The following is a 22877-nucleotide window of genomic DNA, read 5'->3' on the forward strand; positions in this document are numbered from 1 at the left end:
GGGAAGTGAAACAAAAATGTGTATGGAATATCCAGTATTTAAACCCAGGACCATGGGTATGGCAGTTCTACACTTACACCTGTTGCCACAAGAAGGTTGAAATCACACTTCTCTATCTTGCAGTTCATCGCTATAGACTAACTAACTACAATGTCAAGCAAAGAAGAAAAAAGTTGTTGTACTCCAGCTAGAACCCATTTGTACTCCAGCCCTACACTTACACTTGCTGCCATAGGACTATTTACATGACATTCCCAATTTTACTAATCATTCTTAAGGTCTCACTGATAACTACTGTGCAATGCTGCTTAGTGAGTTTTTGCAATGCCAAATACCATACATTGAATATATCGGGTTTTTATTTTTGGCTTCTGCGTCCTATCTGCTTCCTGTGGGGGGTGAGGGTGGGGCAGTTATCCAGTTTGCTCACTACCGCACGTCATGCAAATGAGATAAGCACAACCAACCCTGGCATTCATTTAATCTGTTTCTGTGATTGCACTAAGTGCTGCATTGTGCAAACACTCGCCCAAAAAATTAGACAAAGACAGAGAAGGAAAAAAAGAAAAAAGGGGCAAGTAGTTGAAATGAACATACACCAGGTAATTCTAAATGTATCTGGTTTTGAACTCTCACTCCAATGTACCTTCAGAACACAGGATGGGTGCCTTAATTCTCTTTGCCATGCAAACAGCTTTGCAGCAAAGAACTGAACTCAGTCTGCATACAGCCAACTACAACAGCATCTACAGTGATATTAGACCTTACAAGTGTTATTTGTACATTTATGATTTTTGGATGTAGTGCACCTAGTGATCACATAACCTCTCATGATTACTGCTTGCAAATATACAGCTCTGTCATACATTTCTGTGTTTGTTGGCCATTCTTCATTTATCTGACCAGTTATCTGAGACATGCAGTGTGTAAGCTATTATATATCAATTGTCTTAAAATGTGTGTGGACATTACATGGAAATAATATCATATGAAGTTGCCAACAAATAAAAGGCAGGCTGGATATTAAGGAATACAACCTGTGAATTATGGGCTGCTTACTTACATTTCAATCTTACATCTAAAACTTTGTTGATCTAACCTGGCATACCCAGTAAAAATAAGGCAGCCTGCAGTGTTGTGTTTTTCTTCCCCAGCCACTAATCATTCACAGTTGCAGTCCATTAAAACCAAACACTGAGGGAGTGCCTACACTATGTATACATCTCCTACATAGATCCAAGTGTTTGGGATTCAGCAATTCTAATGAGTTCACACCTAATTTGCATCTTCACTGTGCTAACAGCACTGCCTCTATGCAATATTAAAAAAAAAACATGTAGCTAGGTAAACTAATGGCATGGAAACTTGTTTATGTTGGGGAGACTGCACATAAGCTATTTCTTCAAGATATATCTGTACAGAGTAGTACTGAACTTCAGAAGGTATGCTTCCATTTTGTCAGTAGCATACTGCATATGCTGGAATGTATTTAAGAAAAATCTGAAACAAAGGCTTTTACACTTTTATATGTGTGCATTAGTTAGAAGTGTACTGATGGCATGGGCATGTTTGTCAAGCAATTTCAGAGGTATGCATGATTGCCAATACATGAAAATGGAATGCTGTGTGATAGATATGTACAAATGTTTCAGAGACAGTTCCTTTGATAGCACTTTTAAAATAAGATGGTTTGTTAGCAAAATATGTAATTTTCCTCTTTTATGGGGGGAGGAGCAATGGTGAGTTACTGTTATGGCACAAACAAGAGTACACTGTTCTTTCGGCGGGCAAATGTAAGTTACTGTTATGGCACAAACAAGGCTATGTTGCTGTTGTTGCTCTCCTTGTTTTGCATCCTGCCTGCTGTTTATATTTCATATCTGTAGACTGTTGTATGTTTCTCCAGGGGGTAATACTGAGTGGGTACCTTTTCTGTTTTATCTGGAATCAATTATTCAGTACTTATGTGATACTTCTGTGTATTATCCTTCTGTTGTCTTTTAGGATACCTAGGAGTATGTCACCCAGGGATGTCATTCCTCGGAGACCCCTTTCACTGATGTGGAAAACCAGGTTATAGTGGATGCCTTTAGGCAACATGGTGCTTTTCTGCTGGAAGGGGGGCAGGGAGATATGGCACATAGGATGCAAATTTGGCAACACAAAGTTGATGATCTGAATGCTGTGGGTGGCCATGACAGGACATATGAGCAGGTGTGCCACAGAGCCACTGACATGATCACATCTGCATGGAGGAGAGCAGCTGCAGTGGGTCGTAACCAGAATGTTACCAGGGGAGGGCCTGCTAGGCAACCACCAATAACACCCAATGAAGAGTTCCTGACTAATATCAGGGATCCAGACAGTTACCAGGACAGTGCAGTACAGCATGTGTTGGATGTTGGAGCAACAGTTTCAGAGACAGCAGGAGCTTCCAGGTAGGCTTTGGTATCTCAACAGTCGGACACTGTTGCATAGTAAAACAATTGAAATTAATACATTACTTCTGTGTCAAATGTCTTTTTTGTGGGGGGATTGAAGATTACTACACTTATTTTCTTAGGTTGGAGTTGCCATCCATGTTCTTGTTAAAAGTATAGTTATTGGCTATATATGGGGGAAAAACTATTACCCTCTGTGTTACTGTTAATTGTGAGGTTGCCTGCACCTCTTGGCTGACTTCTTCCAGGACCATCTGGATTGCAGAAGAGTAACTCATCTACAGATGGTAAGCCAGACATTTTTACGTCAATACTGCTGAGCAATTTAAAGATGTACTTTACTGTGTGCTGTTGATGTCCAGCCTGCTATGTGTATTGCTGTACTGTCTGTAATAGTGGCAGCACTGTTACTTTGTTACCATATATTGGACTATAGTAGCATAGGTATTAATGTTTTCTTGTGTTTGTTGCCTTTTATCACAGGTGATCATGACAGTGTGAATGTGGACCCTGTGCCACCTGATGTCAATGTATCAGCAGACTCTGATGATGATGGTGTTCAAACTGAGGCACATTTGGGGGTTGTAGAGGTTGAAACTGACTCTGAGGTTGACATACAGTCATCCCTTGCAGTTCTATCAGACATAGCCAGTAAGCCTATGCCTACCCATTCCAGTCATTCCTCAGATATTGGACAGTTGAGGGTGAGGCCATTGATTAGGGAAGTGTGGCTACTGCTGCTTCAGTGCCTGTTGACTTTGGATGTAGCCAAAATGTGGTTGAGGTGCCACGCAGGAAGGTTGATAGGTGAGCTCAGAGAGGGCTTGCTGTCCCTCCTCCATCTGATGCAGGTGTCTCTTCCCATGCCACTCATCGTATGTTTAGGTTCATCATGGAGGCAAAGGCACATACCCATAGGTCCTCGGGACAAATGCTCAGGGTTGTAGATGTAGCACAGTCTGACATGCATGACTGTCTTCACTATGTTACCGATCCAATGGATTGGATGAGTGACATGGAACAACGGGTGTCTGTGATGGACTGAGGGGTGTCTGTCATGGAGCGAGCATTATCTGTGATGGAACATCTGCCGGGGGGGGGAGCATCCTCATGGGCATAGATCAGCCACATCATCTGCTGTCAGCCAACATGGCCATGAACAATAATGCTCCCATAGTGGCAGCACTTCCAGTGCTCTATCAGTGAGTGTGCTGTCCACACCCAAATATGGCAGGCCATGGGGTCATTGTTCTGAGTATCCTTGTGAAGGGAACTCATCCAGCAGACATCAGTCACATTCAGGTGGCAGCAGTGCATCTGACCATAGGTGTGTACATGCCTGTGCAACTCATGGCAGAACCAGTTGCCATGGTTAGGGATAACAACGCTGAACTGCCACCTCTACCATGCAACCTGTCTGATATACCAAGATGTATTGCCAGCACAGTTCTTTGCTGTGCTCATGTAGACACTCACACACCAATTTCACCTGAAGGACCCCTACAGACACACACACACACAAACACACACACACACACACACACACACACACACACACACACACACACACACACACACACACACACACACACACACACACACACACACACACACACACACACACACACCAGTTAATCATTTTGTCTCACTGCTCATTTGTTGGTTTATCCACATGTCTGCTTGCTTCTCTTTCTTACTCACACACACTCACCGACCAAACTGTAACATATCCTTGTTTTCTATATTTTGCATTCAGGGATAAAGTCACTTTGTGTCTGATGCTCAGGGTGCATAGCTAACTTAGTGCTTAGTATATCTGCATTTGTGGTGTTGAGCTGGTCATTGTAGCTTTGATTTATATTGTCACTGGAAAATTAGACAGGTGATAGCATCAAAATTTCACAACTTTCTAGTGAAGGATCTTGTTAGGGTTTTGAAGTCAGAAACTGCAATGCGCATCATTACTAACTTCTCTCTTTAATGATTTTCCAGTACAAATGTATGGTGCTAAACTGAGGGCATGCAGTGAACATTAGTACTTTTGAGAGGTATGACTGTGTGTGAATATTTGATACCTCAGCCATACTACTTAGTAATGGGCACATATATGTCAAATAAGTCTCTGCTGTCACATGTTAAAGTAATTTCTGTACAAATCTCCCACCTTTTACTTGCTTACCAGACCAAGTAATGAAATACAAGAATATGCCACACGTTCATATTACAGCCAAGTGTGCTTCCAAGCATTTCTGCAGTCACCTCCTACTCCGCATCTAGGCATCAAATATCGCTTGTTCATATTTGCATTAATAATTCCAAAACCATGCTACATACAAGGCATCAAAATATTTTATCTTGAAGCATATATGATGGCAAATACAACTGTATTGATATTTAATCTCTGTCAATGTGTATTTGTTAAAACCGTAAGGTAATAACTTTATTTTTAAAGGCTCAAGCCACACCCACTGGGAGTTAAAGGTACATACTCAAAAGAGCTGTACTGGAGGGAATGAGTTAAACAACGCACTCTGGGTTCAGGACTTACCTTGTAAATTCAGCAGTTGACACAGTTTTAGTTCAGGGCTGACTCTGTCTTATGCAAGCAGTACACAGCCAATAGATGGGGAAGTAAAGGTTGTGTGTGTTGCCTGGCATCAATGTTACTATATGTATGTGAGTAGCAGAAAAGTTTTAGGCCTTTAGGTGATGAGTGAGTGTGCCTCTTAGCCACCACAAGGGCATACTGAGCATGTGTACGTTTGTCTACACCCACAGCAGCTGGTAGTTCCCCCTGTGACTACTCATCTGCTTGTATCTTTGATGACCTTGACATTGGTGGTGAGATGTGTGCCCCTTCTCCTTTCTAAACCTGCTGCAGCTGTTCCCTCAAGACTATGTTGTATAGCGTGGCACATACTGTGAAGATTCCTGTACATGTCTGTGGATTGTACTGCAGGGCTCCCCCATATGTATCTAGGGTCCATAACTGTCACTTCAGCAGGCAAAACACATGCTGTATGACATTTATGGTTTGAGTGGGTGTGCATCATTATGGCATTTTTCCATGGGTGTGTGTGCATTTTTGATGGGTGTCATCAGCCAAGATGGTTCCAGTGTATAGCCTGCATTCCTAAGTAAATGACTCTGTGGGATATCCCCCCAAGCAAACATCTGGTACAGCTGGGAGATGTGCCAGAAATGTGAGTCATGGAAACTGCCAGGGTTGCCAGCACACATGTTCAAGATGATTCCCATGGCATTACACATGACTTGACAGTTGATAGAGTGGTATCCCTTTCTAATTATGTAGAGCCTACCCTGTTCCCCAGGTGGTGTCTTCATTTCTATATGTGTACAATCTATGGCACCCAGTACTTCAGGGTTGTGTGCTACATGGTTGAACTCCTGCATATTTCTGGCCTTTCGTCAGTACTACAGGGAAAATATATGTGGTCAGTGGCATGCTAGAGCATAGTATTTAGGAAATGGTGAAGGATCCTGGAGGCCAATGCCTGTGATACCCCCAGCATGTCCCCTGATGGTCTTCGAAAGGTACCTGTAGCTAAAATTCTAAGAGCTATATATATCTTTGTCTCCATTGGGATGAGTTCACCATGGTTGGCTCTGGCACTGAGCTGAGGATGGCAGAGGTCACAGAGTTCCTGTAGTGTGTCCCTGTCCACCCTGTAGTGCTCTACAATTTCCACATCATGTAGGCTGTGAAATGTTAAACAGGGCCTGAAAACTCTTCTCCTTGTCAGCCTAGGCCTATTAGGAGCAGCATCATTGGCTTCAGCCTGAAGCACATACAAATGAATTAAAGCAACAGTAGCCCTGAAACATTCTGTCCATGTAGACTCTTTTCCATGGCTGTATTACAAAAGTTTTGGAATTCACAGGAAAAACCAGCACAGAGTCTAAACAGATGCTTTATATGTTGTTGAAAAGCTCCACCATGTTGTATTAGTTGATTAGCATGCAATTCAGCTGCTTATTCTGTAATTAGCATGCCACGGTGTTTACCTTGTTTGTGTGGGGGTACGCACCTCTACATGCCACTTACTGAATCTAAATTTCATTGCTACTGTGAAGAGTTTATTCAATCCCCCTGTTTAAATATTACTTTAATGTCCTTGAAAATGTTAATACAGCAAAAGGTTTTGCAGTGCAATAGATATATGGGCAGGGGAAAACTAGAACCAGGGATTTAAATGATTAACCTAAGCCACTAGAAGAACAGGGGAACATTTTTTTAAATCCTATACCCTACGTACGCAAAGCATCTTATTAATAATATAGAACGTACATCCTCTATGCTACAACTCGATACCAGGGGTACTCTAAATTTTACATTGTCACTTAAAAAAATAATGAAAGAACAGGGTAGAAGCTTTGAACCATGTACCCCTGGCTACAGTTCAATAGCAGAGCTTTAGTCTAGTTTATCTTCTGAACTTTAAGAGGTCTAAACTCTTAATAGCTGGCATTATTGACTGATTATAACAGACCATGTGTTCTGAGAAAACGAGATGGGGCAAAATCAGGGGTAGTTGTGATGGATGGGGAGTGTCCATTTGGGGTTCTGACATCCATCTAAATGGCCATGTTGAAAAACTTCCAGACAAGGCTGGGAAGAACACTAGGCAATGCCAGTGAGTGTTTTTAAATATTGCATCATGTCACTAAAAAAGCTAATACAGCAACAGATTTAACATTGTGAAGCAGTATTTGAAGTATAAGAAAAATGAAACTCTAACGTATGTCATTATTTAAAACATCTACGATTTACAAGAGGCAGGAAAATTTTAAGAAGATACATCAGGGGATTTATGTCAATTTGGAGACTGATAAGAGGTAAGTCTGTGTGTGTGTGTGTGTGTGTGTGTGTGTGTGTGTGTGTGTGTGTGTGTGTGTGTGTGTGTGTGTGTGTGTGAGAGAGTGTTTAAATATATACAAATGTAGGTGTTGGAGAGTGAATGAAAGTAGTGCCTGTGCCAAAGTGATGCAAATCTAGCAGAGCTTCACCATAGAAAATGATGACTAGCCCTAGTGGTAATGCCATATAATTCAGAGACATGCAAATTAGGTGATAATGAGGTCATTCCTCATTGTAGCTAATGTGTCTCTATGACAATCATGCAAATAGACCCTTTTCACCTCAGCTCTTAGTACCTTTGATGGAATTCTTTATGAATCCAAAGGCTTGTGTATATCTATGATTTTGGATTCCAAAGTGCATACACTATAGTTTCCTGAAGATCTTTGTCAGACCAATTTATTTGTTTGCCACCACATAAGCATGAAATTGCTTATGGACACAGAAAAAAAATCATCTTGGTTCTACTGTGGTACTTTAAACAGCATGACACTAAGGAACTGAAACACAAAAATGTATTGCCTGAAACACAGAAGGGTGAAACATTAAAGTGTGTGTGCTTTTTTTCACAAGTAAGCCATCTTGTACCCCCAATATGGGAGGTAAGCCCCAACAAACTTCAAAGTTATATTTACCAACTCCATGACTGCACCAAACTGAAGACGGAAGAAATCTGCCCAAAGGAATCACTGTTGTTGTACACTTAGAAATCACACCAGCAGTGGTCTTGAATGGAAAACAAAGATTTATATTGTGTTCCTCAGCATCTTGTGCTCCAGGTAATTGACACTCCAGAAATCTTTTCTCAGTCAAGACTAGATATACCTATCAACATCAGTTCACAATAACAACAAAACATATTTGGTAGAAATAAATGCTGCAAATAGTAATTTTAAAAATGCCTACAGTACAAATGTGAGCTACTGTCCAACATGAAATCTTTTCTCCTTCTGTTGAAAGGTAGAAAAACAAACAAGCACTGGTCTTCTTATTTTCTTGTACTTTTTGTGAAGTAAATACCCAATGGCCTTGCTACAATTGCAGCTCTTCTTTAGGCATACTAGTACACCTAGACATTTTATTTTTCAAATAATCCAAATAGTTATTTTTTTTTTATTTTGCTTCATTTCTCTCTTTTATGCTGGAAAAGTTAAAGGGGGAACCATACCTTTCAACCTCTTTGCACAAGAAACATGGACAAAGCCTGAAATAATGGGGGGAACAAAGGCCCAAAAAAGGGGCAGATTTCAAACATTGCTCTAATAAACTCGGAAAGTTACTAGAATAACAGGATTTGTGTTAGCATGCATTTTCTGAAAGATATGAAGTCTGAAAGTCAAATGCATGTCATTATTTAGTGACTTCAATCCTCAGTGATTTGTCAAAAAAACACAAATTTTATGATGAACAGGCCTAAAATGTTTGGCAAAAATCTGAACATTCGGTGAAAATCTGGACAGTTGACAGGAATGGGGAAAATCACCCCAAAATGGATGTCCAGAAACCACTTTAATCACTTAGTCAAATGACTCCATCTCAGTAAAGACTTTGTCAGTAATGGGTAATAGTTAAAATCACATACTCTATCTACACTTTTATAAATCACGTGATCAATCAGACTTGTTGCAAAATGAGTCACAGATTGCAAGAAATTCTGGTCTTGTCTTCGAATCCACTTTTGGATTGCACTAAAAGAACTGTTCCTCCTCGAGTTAAAACTTTACAACAGAGTGATGATGAACTTAACCATTTACATCAATTTGCTACTCTGGAGAAGAAGGTAAGAAAGTTTAAGGCACTACAGTGGCAACGTTACAGCTTTTTGGCATATTTAGAACTGGGCATAGTACCTTGTAGTTTAAGGGTTCTGAAAATGCCTTCATATGCCAATACGTATCCTGTTCTACTACAAAAGTGGCAGGAAATGAATTTACAGCTTGGCTTAGAATATATGAAACTCATGAATGACTTCTTTGTTAAAACTGAAGCAGATTTACATACTGAGATACATGAGCTAGAGAATAATATTTGAGAAAGCCAAAAGGCATAAGCTGAATAGAGACATCAATGATTATAGCAATGGGCAGATTTTCACCTGGCCGAAAGTAAAACATAACCATGAGACTGCTAAGAATGTCACTTTTGTTCCAAATAGACAATCTAACTGCCTGGATGAACTGGATGATGTCACTGTGCCTTTAAATCTTGTGCAACAGAGTAATACACAGCCTGATGATAAAGAGCTTCATCAAAATGGATCAATGAACAGTTCAACCAATGAGATGCCATCGACCTCATCAATGTTGGTAATGGAGACACGCCCACAAGTGATAAAAAAAAAAAAACACCTCAGTAGATGAAGAATTCCTTAACAGAACAAATGGTCATACGTCCAAAATTACCAGAACAGGTTGTGGTAAAGAAACGAGAATGTTTCAGAGACCATTCAACACAAAGGAAAAGAGGAAGAAGTCAAAGCAATTTCAGACTTCAAAAATAATTTCTTTAAAAGGTACTGTTAACATGAATTCTGTTATCAATCTGTCTAACACAGAGCTTACAATATCTGATCTAACATTGCTAAATAAGGGACTGAAATTCATTCCTTGTGCTGTGGATGGTTTACGTTAATGGATTTGAAGCTTTTTGCTCGTAATTTGGACTTAAAGCTCATATTTAAACAACAAGGAACATTGCATAATAATGTATGTAAACGTTCTTGTGTCTTTATACCAAACAGCCACCCTATTGTTGTTGCCTTTTCTACTATTTGTGAAAGACAGATTAGAGAAATATATAACAAATGTTCTTTTAGAAAGAAGTTCAAGTTAACTATTGATGAATGTACTTCCTTAAAGAAACTGATACAGGATGATAGTATAGTTATAAAAGAAGCTGATAAAGGTGGAGCTGTTATTGTTATGGACAAGCAAATGTATTTTAAAAGCATATCTTTATTTTTAGCTGATGCTAGTACTTTTAAATGTGTAAGTAGTAATGGTGTTTATAAGTCTGTGAGTGTTATTAACACAATGATATATGACTTACAGATGATGAATGACATTAGCATAGAGCTTTATCAGTATTTTACTGTAGCACATCCCAAACTACCTGTTTTATATGAGCTACTGAAGGTCCACAAAAGCTTAGAACCCCCCCATGAGACCAATTGTATCTGGGAGGGGTTGGGCCACTGAGCCCATTTCAATTTATTTACAGAATGTATTGTCTGAGCAACTTTCATATGTAAAAAGCTATATACATAATACAGCTAATTTTTTGAGAAGTTTATCTGGTTGGTTTAACACATATAAATCTCTTGGTACTACAAATACGTTTCTAATGGTGACATGACATTCAGTCACTTTTTACTGTCATACCTAATAGTTATGGCATTGATGCCATAAGGGAACTGCTGGTCAAAAATGGGCAATACTCTGGTAGATTCAGTGAAACTATATGTGAACTACTCAAGTTAGTACTAAATAATAATTATTTTGTTTTCAATGAAAGAATTTACCATCACATATCTGGCATAGCAACAGGTACTCCCATTGCTAACACATATGCCAACCTAGTACTGGATAAATGGGAGGCTGAATGTATATATCATGGCCCACAGCAATATTCTCAGAATATTAGCTGCTTTAAAAGATATGTGGATGATTTGTTTTTTGTTTGGCATGGTAGTAGGGATGATCTAGATGTGTTTTTAAACTATTTAAACAACAGCACTGACATTTTACATTTTTCTATGACATGTTCAGATACTAGCATTAGCTTTTTGTATGTGAGAATTTTGTTTGATGGTACTGAAATTCAAACTATTGTTTATAAAAAAACCTTCAAATAGAAATACATTTCTCCATTGAAACAGTATGCATGGACCACATGTGTTTAAAAGTATCACAAAAGCTCAGTTTGTTAGAATTAGTAGACAATACTTTGAATGTAAGAAACAAATGCAGGAACTGAAAGATGAATTTATGAAGCGGGGCTATAATAGGGAGCCCCTAGATATGGAAATTCAATATATCTTGAGCTGTAGAGATGATAGTACTAAACCTTATTTCTCTATGAACACAATGGAAGTACCCTTTATAACTAAGCAGACCAACTTAAATGTAGGTAAGCTACGTTTTGTTACAGCTTTTAACAGAGCTACTCCTGTGGTAAGAAGAATTATTAATAATAACTGGTGTATATTAACAGCTCTACCTGAATTATTTCCCATAGTTGGCATGAAACCCAGTTTCTCATACAGAAACTGTCAGAGTTTAAAGCAGAAGTTATGTTATAAAGACAAGTGTGTCAAGAATGTGGGGGGGGGGGGTAACAGCAGATAAATCAGGTAGCTTTCCTTATTATAATTGTAGCTGTTGTGAAGTTATGAATAAAAAAATACTTTTCAACACCCAATAACTAGGAAGAATTATATATTTTCTGGCTTAGCAACATGTGTTACAATGAATATAATATACCTGGCTACCTGTAATAGATGTCAGGCATTTTATGTTGGGAAATCTACCAGAAAACTGAAGGAATGAATAACTGAGCACCATTCAGAAATGAAATATTGACACTAATTCCTTGGCTAAGCATATCAATACATATGGAAATGCACATAAATTCTCGTTTAGGGTGATAGAGAGTGTAAGGATATATGAGGGGGGAGAGCTTAAGAATAAGCTTGAGATGAAGGAATATCAATGGATAATACGCCTTCTAAGGCATAAACAAATGTGTTTGAAATAGAGTTCTGTGCTTCTGCAACTATTGTTTTTAACTAGGATTGATTGTTTAATTGAATAATTACTGATTACTGATTTTTGATAGTATATACAAATGGTTAGTATGTGTTAGCATTTTATACACTGATAAAGGGTTTGTTTGACCTGAAAGCTTTGTTTTATTAAACACTTGTTCAGTATCAATGTTGCTTGGTTTGTTTCCCACACTGCATCAATCAGACTTCACCAGTACTGAATCATACAATCATACCAACCCTGTTAAAAAAAAAAAAAAGATATAAAATGTTCAATGCCTTGCACAGTGACCCTTGATTTTAAAATACATTTTATATTCAAATAGTAATTTAGACCTTGTTCAGAACCAGAACTTAATTTAATATGCCAGTAAAATTCAAAATTTTCCAGCTGGTTATTTGTATCACCAAATCAGTTTTGACTGATCACATGATTTGAAAAAATGTACATACTGTAAGTGTTTTAACTATTACTTAATTCTGAAAAAGACTTTACCAATACAGGAATATTTGACTCAGTGATTAAAACAGTTCTATGTCACCCATTTTAGAGTGTTTTTTTTTTTACTTTTCATTTGACACTTTGGCTGTGTTACAACTTTTTAAGCTGAAAAACTGATTTGTTTTCCCATGCATTCTGTCTTCAAAATGTTCAACTTTCAATTCTGCAAATCTATGCAAAGCTTTGCTTCACCTTATCTCATTCACCTCCTCCAGCTAGTCAAAGAATTGTGTTAATTATATCTGTTTAAATTCATTGGTCCTAACTAATCAGTACTCAGTCAAATCATTTGAATGTTAACATTTTTTTTGAAGTTCACTCATTATAAAGTTTGATAACCGATGTGCTTTCTTGCAGAGGCTCACTCATTGCTTTTTTCAACAGCTGTCTCCTAGGTGAACCCTTGTCATTTTTTGGCTGTACCAAAGTGCTTGACCCAAAGCACTAAACAATTATAAACTCATTCTCTAGTTGGCAATTCAGCTGCTTGTCACATTGATCCAGTTTTTGCTGATTCATCAAACTTTGCTAAAATACTTTATATTTTTGGATCACATTTGTGATCACTTTCTCATTCATAATAGAAGGCACTGAAGTCTGTATCCTAATATAGTAAAAATATCATATTTCATATGGTTTGGCTAGCATGCAGAAAATGAAAGAGGCTAAAAGTCTTTTGATTCAAGTTCTCCACAATCCTTTGGCACATTTTCTCAACACACTTTCAGGCTTGGCATCATTTCCTCTCTATGATTTTGCAGAGTCTTAGAAACTTTTCCTGCCATAGCAGTGGTTCCAAAGAAGACACATTATCACCTTTAAAGTTTATGTTATGCTACCTCTAAAGGATTATTTTATAGGCCATAGCAATACGTCTGTCTTCACCACGTGAAAACAATCCTAGGCCACTACCACCAATATCCATTCATTGGGCATCTGCAAATGTTTTTGTGAACCCCCCATTAGGAATAGTCCTCTTGCACAAAGTAAAGTGCTCAACTTTGATGTGATCGATGTTCAGAATCTGAGTAACAGTTGATTAAATTTGAAGCCAGCTGTCCATTCTCAAGAGGTGGTTATGACAGCCACAGTTGCCCAAGTGTCTTACATCAAAAATCTCTTCTGTGTCGCTTTGAAACAGCTGTTGAATATACAGCATTAGTGATTAAACAAATTTAGTCGCCATAGACAATTTTAGGCACCAGCAAACCCTGGACTCACTGCCCCCACCCCACCAAAATAGATAGTACAGTCATCTTGTGTACTTACCAGACCAGGTAGGTAATAACAGATTGGTCAAAGAATCCTGAGTGTTGGTTTCACTTCTTCTCCTTTAACATTCAAAGATAGTTCTGGTTGTAGTAACATAGTTTTGACAAGTAGCAAGCTTCATAACATCATTAAATGTGTTACCACTAACATAGTGCCCTTCACTTAGTTAAATTCTGCTGGTGGGTATTCTCTCCATTAAAACGTACATCATAAATGGTGTTAGGCACCCATAATACCAGTGGCTGCAGGTGGCCCCCTTACCATCTTTGACTGTGTGGGAGCTCAACAAAATGTACCACAGGATGAGAAAAAACGAGGAGGGGGAAACAAATCATTTATTCCCCAATTACACACTTTATCTTAAACAAGGTTGTGATATGACATGTTATGGTGAAGCTGGCAGCCAGTGAATAAATGTGAACAAGGTAAGCACCAAACAACAGCAGACCAGAATAACCAATTCTCTGTGCCTACCTGACATTTTTAAGAAAACCAGACCATCTTAATCTTTAGGAACTGTTTTCTTTTCTAAGGAGCTTTATAAATACTGGCAGGGCAGAATTCTGAGCAAAAAAAAAAAAAATAATGGTGAAATAAAGGGACAAAACCAGGAGGATCACTTTTTAAATTTTTCTGTAATTCACTTAATAAGTTGAGAATAACACATTTTGCTTCAACACACATCTTCTCTTCAATAAGTAATGTGAAAAGTCAAATGTATTGGTACTGTCTGTAATCCTGAACGATTTACCAGTAAATCAAAAATTTTATGAGAGACAGGACCAAAGTACAAGGGGAAAATTAGGAGCATTCTGTGAATTCAGGAACAGTGACAAGTATGCATTACTTGTCAAAGAGGTGAATAAAGGTGACATACCACTTGCTATTGTTTAACAACTGCTAAACAACAGTCACTGATCTGGTGTGGTAGGACTAGTGTCACAGGAAGTATTGTCACTTTCTAAAATTAGTGTAAAACTAGTACTGCTAGAGTTTATGATTGTGAGACCTGTGGATGGTTGGGTGGGGGAATGCAGTGTAAGAGTCACAAAATGGCCATGATTTCTCTCACTTTCTATCACACCTATCACCAGCACTGCCGCTATGGTTGTGTGGTTGTGCGTGGGGAGGGGGCATGGTTGCAGTGTATTTAAGAGTAACAAGTTGGCCATAATGTATTTAACTTATCATCACAAACATAAACTTTGCACATGACAGGTGACAACCTCTGGTGGTTTAGCAGGACTAGGATGTATGTGAAAGCAACTGCTCATTACCAACTTGGCACAAAAAGTAGCATTCCCACGTCACAGAGCTTTGTTCTAGTTAAGCTGTTCATTGTCGTTTTTTTCTCTGTAGAGTTTTCATGCACAGTCTGTCACTGTGTGGGTTCACCTATGCACTGTGGTTTCCTCCAGCACTCCAAAGACATGCCATAGGTAAACTCATATTCCTCAAGCTTTTCTGAAGTGAATGTGTATGTGTAATGTGTTCATGTGAGTGCTTGTGTATCTTGTGATTGACCTGGCGTGGCAAAGGTAGCATCAGTGTATATAAAAAGTAAGAGCAATGTCCTGCTTCCCTCAAAGAGCACCTCTGACAATTACTGACTGCATACAGAACAGTATCCATGAAAGAGATCCTCAACAGGTAGCAATGAAGATCACATGTCAGTATTCTGGTACTTAAAAGAGGACTGCAATATACTTGTTTACTTGTCATTCTATGAATATCTCTGAATGTGGACAATTACATGCTGTCCTGAAAAGAAGGAATATGTGAATATGCACACATACCCACACTCACGCATAGAAACACACATATGCACATACACACATATACACACATATCTATATCTATCTGTCTATAAAACTTGTTAATTGGCTATGATCAGTCTTCAGAAATGACATGAATAAATAAATAAATGAATTGCTCATAGTTCTGCCAGCTTCAGGGAATTTATTGTCTGCTAATGAGCTCTGTGTTGTTAAGCTGCCAATATCACTAACATGATTGTGAATGCAAAGTCCCTGAGAAATATTGAACTCTACCTAGAAGGCTTTGCCAATGTAAACCAATGAAGCATTTACTAAAAAATCTTTACAAAAACAGTTTAATATCTTCATTGAGTGTTTACAGTATACAACTTAATTTTCTTCAGACAAGGTACTTCAGATTTGCATTCCTACCAACTATCTAGGAACTCAAATGTGTGCTGTCTTTGATTTAAACCACAACAGGTTTTTATGCTGAGCCCTCGTGCCCTGTTCAGAAAGCAGCTTAACATTTTCTATAACTCCTGGAAGTTGTTTCTTTCATTGTAGAGCTGAATCTTTCAGTTAGCGTCTGAGCACAGATCATGTGATGCTGCCCTTGTTGAACTGCATAGCATCTACAGCTTGCCCAAAAGTCACAGTCCTTCCCGCTTCCCTAAAGGCTTCATCGAAACAGCTCTAAGTGCTCTTTATGCTTTCTTTTTCACAATTATCACCTAGTGGTGCTTCTTCAGCACATTCTGATCTGTCCAGCAGTGCAAAACAACATGCAACTACTTATCATGTATGCCTATAACCCTTTGTAAAATAGGGGCAGGAATGGAATGGGTGTACAGTGAATGATAGTACTGCTCCAGAATTTCAGCTTTAAATTCTATCTTATGTCATCTGCATGTATTAGGAAAGTTGTTGTAAATATATTGGTTGCCTATAGAAATTTTGCTTTGCTACTTATGATTCTTTGACTGAGTGCCTCTGCAATCAAACTAACCTTAGGTTTGAACTATGGTCAATTGTAAATTTCCCATAAAAACACAGCCATTTCAACATACAGACAAAATAATATAGACATTTAATACTGCATTTAAAATACAAATGCAGACTTCACTGGACAGGTATTGTTTCCATCTACTCAAAGTATAGTTTACACTTTGAAGTATTCTCCTTGCAAGAGACCATTGATGTTATTAAGTCAGGGGTAAGGCACTAATAACTATGGATTTAAGAGAAAGAAAGTGCCTAAATCGATGCCCAGTGGTTCAGGAATATAGAACTTAAAAAAAACATAAAACTAGCTGCAGCAATATAATTACAGACCTCCCTTTGTCTAGATGTCATACTTGAGGTGTATTGCTAATGATTCAGGGAGTTCTAGAAACAGTGGAAAGTGCAAAGAGTCACAAATATCACTTTATCAAGGCTTCGTTGATAAAATGTAAGCATACACAAATTAACCCTTGAAACAGCGGAATGGTTCAGCACACAAGCTGAAGAATGCATGATACACAGTCCTTTGAAACTGCTTTCAAGCCAATTGGCCATACTCCATTTGACACGGACATGTCTTCCCATGGACTTTATCAGCATGCCAAAAGAGTTATATATCTTACAGTCTCAAATACTCAGCTTACTAAACCATCTCATGCTAATAACACTGAAGTATATTTCTGTGCAGAATAGAATAGATTAAACCTTGCTGTCATAAATACATCATTAAAAGACAATGTAGTGAAGAATTTCTATATTTTCAAGGGAGGTATACATATCCCCCATAATCTTGGGATAAGGCATAGCAAGGTTAGGGCAGCTGCAGCATGTTTCTCTAGTTACTGAAATCTCAGTACAGAAAAGCAATTTAGCAATTTGGGGGTTTGGAGAATGGCCTAATGGTATTTACCTTATAAGCACAAGGTACAGGGTTTGAATCTCACCGGAGATAATTAGCTAGGCTTAAAATGTCTCACAAGGGCAGTTAGCCTAATGCTAACCTAAGCAATTTGTGTAGCAAGCTGTTATCACTTTGCTATAGTTCTGACACAAAAGTTCTTTTTTTTTTTTTGCTCTTGATTTGAGATGGTAGGGCAGAATTTCAGGGATTGGCTCTACATGAGCTATGGCTACGGGAGTAGTTGAAATATAGTTGCATTGTTCTTGTGCTACACCTAACACATGTGTGCAGAGTAAGGTAGTGAGTATGTTTACGTGAACCAAAGTATGGACAGAAAAGACCTTATCCTGGAGCCTAAGGTTGCAACAGCCTATGCTAAGGCAAATGAGTCTCAGCCCTCTATAATTTTGAATCATAACAACCTTTGCCAGTACTCGGGAGTACTTAGTGGACATCTATATTACTGCCCTGCAATGTTTCTTTCCAAAAGCTACCATTTGTAAAATGTTTCCAGTGCAACCTGATGCATGTTGACGACTGTATCATCAAGTAGTTACAAGACTGTACTTGTATGTTTTCTGCAGATTTAGCCTATGCCTGCCACTATGTTCTAGAGTTTCTACAGCATTACACAACTAGGTGCAGCACCCTAACTATCTGCCTTCAGGAACAGCATGACCATTGTTGCTTAGTAATAAACTTTGCAGAACACCACTGATTTCCATGCTGTCTTTTGCTGACCCTATAGGTGCTGAAGTTCACATGATTTCTCATTTGCCATATGTGACCTTTACAAAATCTCAGGCAAAATATAATTCTAGTCCTATCAAACCTCAGCACAGCTTTAACGCAGAAATAAACAAATTGCACAGCTAGCCCATAATTAAATCTCCTTGCAAGACTGCGTGTGACATGCTTTGTTACAGAAATGTGGGTAGGGGAGGGGTTAAACAAAACCATTATGCTTTTCAGGCAAACACTGTCAAGACTTAGGACTGGAATACATTTTGTACAGAATGCTACTCAATTCATTTCCTCATGTCCTATATGCTGTGTACTAAATGCCTCTTTGTAAATGATGAAAATACATACATTTCCACTATGAAAAAGTAACAGATAAATGCACAGGTGAATTCAGGAATACACAGTGAGCTGCATAAAATGCATAATGTCTTGCAACAATTCCCTCAAGGCATCTTCAGCTATACACAGCATCTAGCAGAGTGACGGGATCCACAGTGTTGTTTCTTAAATGGCTATGAAACATGTCTGGCTAACTGGCCATCTACTGCCACCTACTGAGCATTGTGCTTGGACATATCATGCCCTCAACTTATTACAAACCCAGAGCACACTTCTCCCTGTCGAAGAGGGAAAATTATTCCCCCAAATGTATTCAACTGCGCTCCAGTTCACGGTCAGGCAGTTTTATTTTTAGTGCTATTGGTAAAGTCTGAATAAAACAGTAATCAGTTTCTGATCCCAGATGCATGGAAAGTGAATGCACAATGAACATACAAATCATTCTGTCACATTTCTACAAGCAAAATGATGCCAACGAGGTAAGCATTTTCACTAGCTTACTTCTGAACACAACAGTAAACCACTCATATTTTTATATTTTCTTACAGATCTAAACATCTCATTTGAGGACATTAGTATTCAAATTTTGTGCACTGTACGAGTTTATATTCCTGAATATGTATTTCAAGCTATGCGCTTTTAACTACCTTATTGCATGAATGATGTAACAGTTCAAATATTTTAAGGATGCGTTTTATAGCACATTCACTAATAAATATGTAAATGAAAACAATGCAAGGAGTGAACTTTTGAAGCAACAACTACACTCATAGATGAGTTCAAACTTGGTTATCAAATAGTGGCTACCAGCGTTTTCTAAAAATAATCTGCTGTTGTTTTAAATGCCTGAAAGGGTGTCATACCTCTCAACTTCTTAGACCAAGAAATCTGGACAAAGCTTTAAATAATGGGGTGAGGGTCAAAGGCTCAAACATAGGGACAATTTTTAAATATTGCTCTTACAGACTTAGAAAGTTGATAGAATTGCAAGTTTTTTGTTAGCATGAATTTTCTGAAGGGTATGCCGTCTGAAACTCAGATGTTTGTCGTTATTTGCCTGACATCAATCTTTAATGACTTGCCAATGATGTGCCAGAAAACCATAATTTTATGAAAAGCGGACCAAATCCATGAGGCAAAGATCTGAACATTCTGCGAAAATCTGTACAGTTGAGAGGTCTGAAGAGTAATTCTAACGACATCACCTACTGTTCAGCTGATTCTCCACAGTACTTTAGAATCTCTGTCTCTTAAACATGCACAATTAGAAATGTATCAAAACACTGAGAGATTCCTTAAACATTCTGTTTAAACTGGGAAATACTCAACATTTTAAAAACTTATTTACATTTTCATGCTGGCATACAATACAAGTTAATCTGAGAATATACACAGATCTCCTACTAGACATGTTAACACAGATGATATTGTTTTCATTTTCTTCACAGGATCTCCTACTAGACATGTTAACACAGACAACAGTGTTTTCATTTTCTTTACAGGATCCATCAGAGGAGGAGAATTATGAAGGAATTTATTTAGGTCCTCGAGTAAATGAAGGATGTTTTGAGAAGCCCCCAAACACTTAAGTATTTTACCAGGAAAGTACCACCAGTTGCAAACAACAAGATTACTTATTTATAGTTTGATTTAAAAAGGTAGGGGGTACTAAGCAGATATGCAAGCAGGTATCATATTTGTGAGGACTAAATCTAGGATATTTAGGTCCCTTGTTGGATGGTTAACTTCTTTTTAAAGAGAGTTAACATTTACAATGTCAAGGAAGCTTTGGGCACACCTTCCTTTGGTAGTGTCGGTTATCAAGTTTTACTGATGTATAATAGATGTTGAAGTAGAAATGTGTTTAGTTTAATGGAAAATTCAGCTAATGTCTTATGTTAGCTAGCATGCTCAGATGGGGACATACAGGGTATTCTATAAGTAGCTATGACATGGAAATTGGTCTTGTTTATGGTGATTTGGACATAGAGGAGTTCAGATGTTTGTCCCAAGGAATCTGTTATGAGCAAATATATTCTTGAAAAATACCCCCCCCACAACTGCTAGTACATCTGAAGACATGATGAGCATTATATGCAGTAATAGATGGAGTGCATTCAATGCTCTGAAACCAAGCTCTGTAATGGTACATATATGAATGTATTCAAGATGGAGAAAAGCCTCAAGTTTAGGCTTTTTTTTTCTTAAAACTCTTGGCATTTGGTTGAGCCAAATTAATGTGTCCCAAATTAGAATTACTATGATGTAATGTTAATCAGATGGACTCTGCCCACAAAAGACACTATAGGGCAGTAAAGCTTTTTCCAGAATTTGAAAGCCTGAGTGAGAGAAGAGCAGACCATCCCTGGAAAAACAGGACATCTTATCAGCCATCTCATCACAAAAGCTGATACACACTGGATCCCATTTGAATGATGATACCTATATTGACAATTGTTACAGCCAGGTATCTTGTTTTCTATTTTTGGCATCATTCAGGAAAATGGTAAAATGTCATTCAAGGCCAGTGTCTTTCCTACCTCAGATGCATGCACAGCAAGCTCAATCATATTCTTCTGCATATCACTCTGACTAGAACATATAAAGTAAGTCATCACCAAATGGATCTCTATCAGGCCATAACCATATTTACTGGATGGAGAGGTCTTAAGTGACCTTGTTACATCCTGGCTCCTGGCATTATAAAGACAGCTAACAATCACCCTTTTCTTATCCAACCTGGTGAGGGCAGTTTCCATATGACAAATATTAAAGTAATCTATTAATAAAATATTACTGTAGTAAGATGCGGTCACACTGTGCCCATATGGACTTGGAATCTACACCTTTGTGTCTCTTAGAGGTATGTGTACTGGCTATGGGTGTGAATGGTGAAGGTGGGTGTGAAATAATAAATAAGTTTTTTTGGTCTTTGGCCTATAACAGCTAGACACTGTTCTGGTAACAATCTCAGCATAAATTTGTTTTGTGTAAGCACTGTCTGTGTATGTGCATTGCAATTACTGAATGTGATCTTAGGTTAAAAGGTAGCCTACAAATTAAATAAACATGTACACCTTTCTTTTTATTTAACATTTGTTTACCAGGAAAGTTTGACTTGGAACAAAGTCAATTTTCAGTAAAGGCCCTGGGAAAAGCACACCAGATGTATGTCTTTGTTACATGGGAGGAAACCAGAGCACACAGAGGAAGCCAACACAGATGCAGGGAGGACATGCAGACTCCACACAGAAGGCACCCCAGCTGAGAATTGAACCTGAGAACCTCTTGCTGTGAGGCAACAAAGCAACTGCTACACCACTGTGCCATATTATTTTTAAGATTAATAGAATATTGTCTTCCCCGAATCAAAAATTCAGAATTATCCATTAATTTTTTCTCTGTTTGAGGAGCATGTTTTTTTAAACATCTTTAATAAATCACATTTCAAACATTGGCAGAGGTACATATACATTACGAGAAAAGAAAACTAACCATAATGACATTTATTGTTATTTTTATGCAGTATGCATAGATGTTTCCTTTTTAACAGCTATCGTTCATGCTAACATAATATAAATTGCTCAGTTCTTGCTTTCCTTTAAACCTTACTCCAATTTATTTCACATTATCTGCATATATTTTTCCTAAAAATTCTGATGGCAGACAAAACCAACAATCCCTGCTTCTGTCACATACTATATGAACAACCCAGTATGGAAACTGAGAGAAAATTGCATTTATTTCTACATGATTTGCTCCTTCCCTTTTGTAAAGAATCCATCACCAGTTATTTTATCTTCTTCATAATATTCAAAACTTAAATTACAGTAAGTTTAGAGTTTTATTTCCATTTTCTAGTAATTGCTTTTTTGGCAGTCAATAGGTTTAAATTTAGCAGAGCATTGGTATGTCTATGCAATTTAGATCCTATATCCCAGTTAAAAAATAATCATTTTCTTAGTTAACAACCATTTGCACCCCTAGAATTTCTGACAGTATTCTGTAGATAAGTTTCAAAATATGTCAACTTACTGTACCCCCCCAAAAAGATGCTGCCAGTTATCTGTTTTTCCAATCACAGCTCTAGAATCTGTTACATATGAGTAGAAAAAGTATCTGAAGTCTGATTAGCATATACAAATACTTATGCAAACATGTCCAACAAAAATACTAAACGTTCCAGACTTTATTGCACAGTTGGGAGCCATACATATATCTTACAATTTTTTCCATTCTAAATTGCTTTTTTAGTCTGTCTTTCCAACCTTT

The sequence above is a fragment of the Protopterus annectens genome, chromosome 3.part1, assembly GCF_019279795.1.
Source record: "Protopterus annectens isolate FY-2018-M chromosome 3.part1, PAN1.0, whole genome shotgun sequence".
Lineage (NCBI taxonomy): Eukaryota > Metazoa > Chordata > Ceratodontiformes > Protopteridae > Protopterus > Protopterus annectens.